The sequence below is a fragment of the Pinus tabuliformis genome, chromosome J (genome assembly GCF_031772625.1).
Source record: "Pinus tabuliformis cultivar Carrire ecotype Pingquan chromosome J, CPIR1, whole genome shotgun sequence".
NCBI lineage: Eukaryota > Viridiplantae > Streptophyta > Pinopsida > Pinales > Pinaceae > Pinus > Pinus tabuliformis.
In genome coordinates this window covers 787,825,999-787,835,178 of record NC_142295.1, presented here as the reverse complement: position 1 = coordinate 787,835,178, position 9,180 = coordinate 787,825,999, and the positions used below count along the sequence as shown (strand labels likewise).

Genomic DNA, 9,180 nt, shown 5'->3' with positions numbered 1-9,180 from the left:
TAGTCATTTTCAATTTGAATGGAAAAAAATCTTAAAAATATGAACATGTTTTAGGTTTTTTTATACTCAGATTTCTAATATTTTTTAAATCAATAAGTTGTTTATATTTTGAATTTATGTGGATCACAAATATTGGTAATATCTCAAAATGATGTTTATATTTTAAATTTATGTGAATCACATTATGGCAAATTCTAGAAATATTTTAAAATAGTCAAATCTTATTTTTACCATTAAATTTCAAGATACCTTTTTCCACTAAAATTTTGAATATTCTCCAAATCTGCCATATACATAAGAACACTGAATGCCTACAAATCACTGAGCCATCTGCAATTTCAATTTCCAAGCATTTTCAGAATGGGTAGGCGAAATCTCTGCGATTTTCAGTTACCTTCGCGTTCCACAGTTTTTCTCCTCGTCCTCTGCTATGCCGTCTTGCTGTATCACTGCTGCTTCTTTTGCGTAGCCGCTCAAGTCACCGATCCAAAGGAAGGTGAGGCTTCGAATTCCGTTTGCATGCATTTTTCAATCTAATATCACTTTTGGGAATTCATATTACAAGCTTTGATTTTCAACAGTTAAGGCTCTGAGAATAATGGCAAGCAAGATGGGGATCACCAAATGGAACTTCAGCGTGGACCCCTGCAGCCGCGATCCCTCCTGGTTTAGTCTTGATAGCTTGCTGGGGGAGCTTGGTGTCGTCTGCAGCTGTGTATACAAAAAAAATACCACTTGCCATGTCCTTGAAATGTAAGTCAGATCATCAATTTTCCAAAAGTTAGAGTACTGGAAAATCTGGATTCATGGCTCTGTGTTTCTGCTTTTGCTCGCAGAAAAGTTCTTTACGAAGAAATGCCCGGAATTATTCCGCCAGAGATGGCTAATCTCACATACCTGGAAAACATGTAAGCTAATTCTGAAAGTTCGCTATTTTTGGTTTGGTATTAATAAGAATTAACTGTTTCGAAGATGAACCACCACATTAAATAGTTCAAAAATGAAAAACCTGATATAATTAATCAGTTCGAAAAATGAAAAACCTGAAAAATTTTATCAAAATTAACTGTGCTGTTTGAACTCGCAGAGATTTAAGGTACAACCTTCTGCATGGATCCATCCCTGCATCGCTGGGCTCCTTGACTCGCATGCAATATCTGTAAGTCATTGATTCTTCGCCGTTGATGTTTTTGATGGAGGATTCGACTGTGAATCTCTGTTGGATTGATGTTGCAGGTCGTTCGGAACAAATAATCTGTCTGGTGAAATTCCAAAGGAGTTTGGGAAGCTCACCAAATTGATATCACTGTAATCTCATTTCTCTGCTTCAATTTCATTTCGCATCGCTGAATCAATAAATATTTAAGGATGGACTATAGCGTAGAGGTTTGTTCTGGTTTTTGCAGGAGTTTTGATTCGAATGATTTATCCGGGGCTATACCGCCAGAGTTGGGGAACTTGACAAATATGCAGCGATTGTAAGTTTCTTCGTCTTTCTTTTTTTTTCGACTGTGGTAACTTTCGCATATGCTGTAATATTTGTTGGCCTCGGCCATAGGTTGATTTTCTCTCTGAAAAAAAAACTTTGACTAGCCATTGTTAAAAATGAATATAGCTCCAGAGCTAAAAATTTAAGTGTGTTTTGGGTCATTGAATCTGGAAATTTCAAATTCCAATTTAATGGATTGTAACTTCTTAGATATTTCCAAAATCTATAATTATTTCAAAAATATCTCTGAAAATATTTTTGAAATCTACCATTAAATAATTAATTCATTCTTTACACAAATTTATTACAAATTAAGATAATCTATAATTAATTCAAAAATATCTATGAAAATATTTTTCAAATCTACGATTGAAAACTATCTCTTGAAATCTACGCTTGACTAATTAAGATAGAGATAACCAAATTTATAATAAGATCCAAAATTTATAATTAATTCAAAAATATTCTTTAAGTTAACATTTAATTAAATTATTTCTTTACACCACGAAACAAAGATAGAGCTAACATAATTTTATAATGGGACGGGAGAAATGCACGAAGAGATTAGCGGATTTTCCAAGAGATCCGTTATAGGCAGCGTCGATGGAGATCGTCAAACGAATTTCGGAGGGGCCAAAATACTTTAAGAATGATAAAACCTCTGAAAACACACGAAGACCAGTGAGGGATTTAATATCTACAAAGTGGCAACATGAGAGGAGGATGTGGGTTGTACAAAACGGTGGTACATCTCTTATCTATGTCAAAGAAGTTTGTTAAATATTACTTATGAGGTATAAGCTAATTGGTTTGTGTGAGGTTTAGTCTCAACCAAGTTATAAATTCAAATTTTAGGGAGAGGGGTTGAGGATGGGAGCTACCTTCAGGGAAATTAAACAATCCAAAGGGACATCCAAGCTGGACCAAACTTTGTGCAATCATCTCATGGGGAGGGGTTGGCGTTCAAGTTCAACCAAGCTTCGCACAATCCTGGTGAACTATCCCAAAGGGCATCCAAATTCAACCGAGCTTCGCACAATCTTGGTATGCACAATCCTGGTGATCGCATTCCCACTAGTGAGTGGATCGTTCTTCCATCCAACATTAGTGCTAGCCCCACATTCCCACTAGTGAGTGGATCGATCTTCCATCCAACATTGGGGGTAGCCCCAACCCCACCACTTTCGACGTGTCGTGTTCTATATTCAACCTTTTAATTCTCCATTTTATAAAGCCATTCCATCTCAGAAAGAGCTTGAATCTATGTTAATGGTGTTGGATAATCAATGTGAATCGAAGGAACATGCTCTCACATTAGAAGAATTGTTGGGCATAGGGTGGGGAAATCCTACTAGAACCAAGGTTGAAGATTCATAAGAAGGGATATGTTAGGGTTTGAAGACATAGAAAGCCATTCCATTTGAGAAAGAGCTTGAATCTATGTTAATGGGATTGGATTTGGGGTTGCAGAATTGGCATGAACCAAAGGAACATGTTCTCACACTAGAAGAATTGTTGGGGATAGGGTGTGGCAATCCTACTAGAACCAAGATTGAGGATTAATAAGAGGGAAGATATTTGGGTTCGAAGATATAGAAAAGAGAAGCGGATGGGGTTATGTGAAATCTTTGGCTAGGCTCGTGTATTGAAATAGAAGATACATGTGAAAGTTGTGGTTAGGATGTGTGTTGAAATGAACTTGAAAGCTGGACTAAACAATTTGGAAATAGTAAAGGGAAGGTGGACTTATCAAGAAGCTTCTCCCTTTTCAATGCTTACATTATCATTGCGCATAGAGGCACTCTACAGCCAATATGGGGTGATGTTGTAGTGGTGTAAATGTTTGGTTGTAATCATTTACATATAGGCTCAATAAAAAAATAACAAAAGGTTAAAAATAATATAGAGCCCAGTATGGGGGAGATGTTGTAGTGTCCTTAATGAATGTAACCATTCAAATGTTGGCTCAATTATTTATAAAGAGTTAAAAGTAATAAAAATATTTAAATCAATTTGTTATATTGTAATTTTGTTTTTATTAATAAAATTACCAACACTTTTTTAGATAAAGGAAAATCATAATATACATATCACATCAAAATGTATAACATATGTCCATGGGTGTTATGCTCTTGACCTGCGAGAAATTCCAGAATACCAAATATGCGAAGAAATACAACCCAGAACACAGAATAAAATGAGAAAAAACAGCAAGTATTTTATTATTCAGAGATGAAAGCAGTGTTCACTTGCCTCTTCGAGGGGGCAACCTCCTGCAGAGCAGAGCTCGATTACAAAATAAGACTCGATGATCTTTCCCTTCTAACTACGACTATTTATAGCTAAATGACCTTCAATAACCTAACGACTAGTGGTCCTTTGCATAACATGTGTTAACCACTTTATTTATTAATTATGGCCCGTTTGCAACTAACTGCGGTCCCTTTCTTAAATGCAGGTTAACTACTTACAATTATTAATATGGGCTTTATTGACTCTTTAACTAACTATGACTATGACTCGACCCTATTGGGTTTATTACATAAATAAAGGGGTTAGGGTGGGACCCTAACATGCCCTCCCCCATCAAAAGCAGCCTTTTCCTCAAGGTTGAAGCTGCGGAAACTACTGAAGAATAGTGGTTGGTTCCCAGTTCGCATCTTTTGGAGAGGTGTCTTTCCACTTGACGAGGACTTCCTTGATCGTGCGGCCGCGCAGATGTCTTTCACGAGTATCGAGGACTTGTTCAGGTTGGAGCCAGAGTGAACCTTCCTCATCCAATTCAAGTAGACTGGTTTGAATTCTGCAATTGTTCCCCACCACTTTCTTGAGGCATGATACATGGAACACTAGATGGATTTTTTGAAGTTGGTGGCAAGGCCAGCTTGTAGGCTACTGCTCCAATGCGCTGAAGTATTTGATAAGGTCCATAGAATTTTGGAGCTAATTTCTGGTAGCCCTTTTCTTTGAGCGATGTTTGCTTATATGGTTGCAGCCGCAAGAATACTTGATCCCCTTCTTGAAATGTGCGCTCTGAACTATGTTGGTCTTCCTGTTGCTTCATTCGATTTTGAGCTTGATGGAGATTATCTTTGAGATGAGCTAGCATGGCAGCACGGTTCTGTAGGAGTTGATCAACTGCTTACACCTTAGAGCATCCAGGGATATAAGAAATAGGTGAAGGTGGGAGTTGGCCATACATTGCTTCATATGGAGTCATCTTGGTGGCTTCATGATAGTTAGTATTATACCACCATTCAGCTAAATGTAGCCATTGTACCCATTGATGTTGTTTTTCTGAAGTGAAGCACCTTAGATATGTCTCCAAACATTTGTTGACTACTTTAGTTTGACCATCAGTTTGGGTATGGTAGGCAGACTTAGTTGGAGTTGGGTGCCTTGTAGCTTGAAAAGTTATTGCCAAAATTTGATGGTTAAAGTTGGGTCACGATCAAACACAATGGAAGTTGGCATGTCATGCAGTTTGAAGATCTGGTCCATGAAATCTTGAGCCACCAAAGTGGGGTAAATGGGTGGGATAGAGCGCAAAAATGAGCATATTTAGAAAGTTTATCCACAACCACCATGGTGACAGATTTGTTGCCCAACTTTGGGAGACCAATAATGAAATCCATAGAAATATCCGTCCAGACAGAGGCAGGGATTGGCAATGGTTGTAAGGTTCCTCGTAACTTGACTGTTTCTCCTTGGTGTTGGCACACATCACATTCAGCTACAAAATCAAGAATGTCATTTTTCATGCCCGTCCAAAAGAAATAACGACGAGTGCGAGCATAAGTCTTCTGAAAGCCTACATGCCCTACAGTGGGAGATGAGCGCAACTCTACTAAAATGCGAGTTTTGAGGGTGGATTTCGGCGATATAACTACTCGATCCTTGTAGCAAAGAATCTCATCCTTCCAAGAGTAGGTAACTGAGGAATTAGGATCTTCTTTCAAGTTATTAATGAGTTGGGAGAGAAAGGGGTGTGAAAACCATTCCTTGTAGGCTTCTTCAATCTAATTTGGTAAGGGAAGAGAGATTGATAGCAGGGTTCTTTCATCCTCAAATTGGCATGATAAAGCATTCGCTACTACATTTTCATGCCCTTTCTTGTAAATTATCTCATAATCATATCCCAACATTTTGACCGGCCATTTATTTTGTTGTGGCAATGATAGACATTGCTCCAAAAAATATTTGACGCTTTGATGGTCTGTGCGGATTTGGAAACGTTGCCCCAATATGTATGGTCACCAGGTAACTACTGCATGTAAGATGGCCGTCATCTCTTTCTCATAAGTAGATTGTCCCAGATGTTTCCCACTCAGTTGTTGGTTGGTGAAAGCCAAGAGTCTACCTCCCTGCATTAAGACAACATCAATACCAATACCTAAAGCATCATATTCAATCACAAAAGATTTGGTGAAGTTGGGTAGTGCCAATACTGGAGTGGAACACATGGCCTGCTTGAGAGCCACAAATGCCTGTTGTATTGCAGCAGTCCAGAGGAATGAATTTTTCTTGAGAAGGTTAGTGAGGGGTCTAGCAATGCAACCATAATTGCGAACAAATTTACGATAGTAGCCAGTAAGACCCAAGTATCCCCTCAAACTCTTCAAGGCTTTTTGTTGGGGCCATTCTTGTTGTTAGCTCTGCTATGCAGCGCTGACTTTCTAAGGTTAGAGAGAAGCATGGTCTGTTTGGTTGTGTCCAAAGGGGGCTCACATTGGTCACTTTTCCCTTTCTTCCTTCACCCTGCTCACCTCTAAACCTTTCCTATTCCCTAAATAAACCTTCTAAAATCCGACAAAGTCCCTTTTGGCCCTAGCTCTAAGCACAAATCCAAACCAACCATAAAACCTTACCCATACACCCTCATGCACTCATAAACCCCTCATCGCTTTCTCGCCGTTGATCATTCCCCGACAATCTAACAGCCCACATCGCACCCGATAAAGGTGACCCGCTTGACCAATTTCCACCGTCAGATCATCTCGGCCAGATTTGATGGTCTTCGCATACATCACGTAGGCAACTTGATCGAGTGATAGCGCATGATGAGAGCGGTTTTTCTCTCTCATCCGCTACTACATGTCGATCATTGAGTGGAATTGCTTGGCCCAGGGCATTTACCACTTAGCGCCCGAAAGCGGTGCGATGAAAACTGTTACCACCTGACCAAACCACCCTCGCCTGTTAAACACCTATGCAACTCCATTGCCCAATGACCGTCTGATCTGTCCGTTGAAGATCCAACGACATTGACACACCCCATTCTCACCACGGTCTATAGCTTTCGTTGAACCATCTCTACCATTCATCCCCCCGATCCGACGATCATTCTTCTCGCTCACCCAAATTGTCCACTTACCCATGCATCCCACGTCCTATGACCATTATGTTGCTCGAAGAAGGAAATGACCAGCTCTGCCAAGATCAGTTACAATGAGATCCCCAACAACCACATTAAACAGAAAATATGGACAAAGGAAGAAAAGGACGTAGCACGGTTCTGAAACAAAATTTATCAGTCATGGACTTCGCTGTTGCAAGCATTCTAACCGCCTAAAGGACAACACAGCAGTTGTGTGGATCAGATTTACACAGTAAAGCAAGCAACCTCGTTCAGAGACTCCATCAGACAACTAAATGCAGTTGGTGGTCAATTAAGACCCCTCCATACCTAAACGGCCAGGTGCCATTGTAATGTAAATTTATAAATATCCAGGAGCAAGATGTAATCAGTGTTGGAATTTGATGTAAGGTTCAACTTCTGGGGACTGTAGACATTTTGTCACTTGCAGCATCTCATCTTCATTTTTAGCAAATACAAGCTTCTTTTGTGTTAATTGCTCACTATCCATTTTCCTCGTTCTAAGCTTGTACTTGGTATGTTGTGTTCTTGATCTCTTGATGTTTAGCACTAGATAACTGTCATCTTATCTCTGTGTTAGAATCTTGAATGCATCACTGAATAGGTTTCTCAGGTTTCTTTCTATCTAATGCAGGAGAGTTGTCATCCTGTCTTTGCATTAATAGACTGGATTTGCAGGTTTCTATACTAGTTGCAGCCGGCCATCACATGGTTTTGTGTATCTGCTGGTGTGGTTAGTATTCTCCATATTCACCTAATATCTAAACTGTGAGAATTGGTGGTCTAAAGCCTTGTATTCTAAGGGTGTTCATGCATGTCTGGAGTGAAATAGAGTAGAAGTGATTATATGGCTTGAACCAAACCATCATTCCTTGCATTAAACCTGCAACAACAGTTTAATTTATATGTTAGCAGGCATCTCTGAGCTACAACCTAGGAGAGTTTCCTGGAATCCTAACATAATTGGCACCGTTGCTGGGGAGAGGAGATTGAAGCTCATATTCCTTGGGAGAACGACATCGATCCGGCTTTGATGATAAACAAATTCTGGACACGTTTCTGGTTGTAATCATCTATGTGGCGACTCTACTGGAGGTCGAACCTCTTGGGAACTCCACATCACAGTTCTGGCTTAGTTTGTGAGACACACTCGAAGAAAACCTCAGAAATCACTAGCTGACCCAGTGCCTGACCCTAAGAAGATTGTCAAGCAAAGAAAGATATCACAAAAAGGAGCATCAGGATCAGGTAAGCCTAAACAATCTTATGTATCTCTGCAAGAAAGGCTTGTAACTGAGCATGCACATGTTGAAAATATAGAGCCTAGCACTATCAGTGAAGAAATACTCTCAGAGATTCATAAAGCTCCTTGTTCAATAAGTTCCCCTTCGGATATTAGCCCACAGAAAACCTCCCCTCCTGTCCATCATATTCCTTTAGCCCTGTCATTCATTTCTCAGCTTTCTATCATCCAAACTGCCAGTACCCTTCCATCTACCCCAGTCATGGCAGGTCCACAAGCGCCCACCAAAATGGAGAGAATCATAGCTGCTAGGTATGGACCCCTGGTCTTGCCTATTCCTTTGAATGCCATGCCTGCAGGAGAATATCAGAAATACATGCCTAAGTTCACTGGGACAGAGGGAGTAATAGTTGAAGAACACCTTGAGTCTTTTTATAGCTATGCTGATAACCTAGATATCAGTGAAGATGATGTGTGGATGAGAGTATTTGTCCAAAGCCTTGATGGAGAGGCTAGAAAGTGGTTCAGAGAGCTGACCCCTAGGTCTATAACAGACATTGAAGCATTATATGACGTGTTTTTAAATCATTGTGGAGATAAGAAAGACCTACTATACTACCATACTGAGTTTGGCAACCTGAAAAGGGAAAATGGGGAGTCATTGTCTGATTTTAATAAAAGATTCAATCGTATGTATAGCAAGATACCAGCTGAAGTCAAGCCTACCCCCACCTCTGCCAAACTCACCTATGCCAATGCCTTTGATTCTGATTTCTGCCTGCTATTAAGAGAGAGAAGATGTGCTTCTCTAGCTGAAATGCAAGATGCAGCCTTGGAGGTGGAATCCAATATCATGGCTGTAGAGAAACTCAAAGGACATGTTGATAGAAGGAGGTAGAGAGGTGAGTCTTCCTCTTCTTCTTCATCTTCAGAACCCAAAATAGACAAAATGACTAAAATGATAGAGTCATTGGCTGCTAAAATATCCAAACTGAAGGTTGAGCAGAGTTCTGGGAAAGCAAGGCTTCCTAATACATTTTCTCCTAGAAATCCAAATCCATTCAGAAGAGC

The 9,180-nt window shown here is 39.8% G+C and overlaps 1 pseudogene across 1 annotated transcript; it reads left to right on the top strand.

Moving 5' to 3' along the window:
• The first annotated feature begins 273 nt into the window (after window positions 1-273).
• LOC149229082 (uncharacterized) lies at window positions 274-1,518 on the top strand (annotated as a pseudogene). Its single transcript, XR_016248365.1, has 5 exons — window positions 274-496; window positions 582-908; window positions 1,088-1,159; window positions 1,237-1,308; window positions 1,407-1,518. The product of XR_016248365.1 is annotated as an uncharacterized LOC149229082 (transcript).
• The last annotated feature ends 7,662 nt before the right edge of the window (window positions 1,519-9,180 follow it).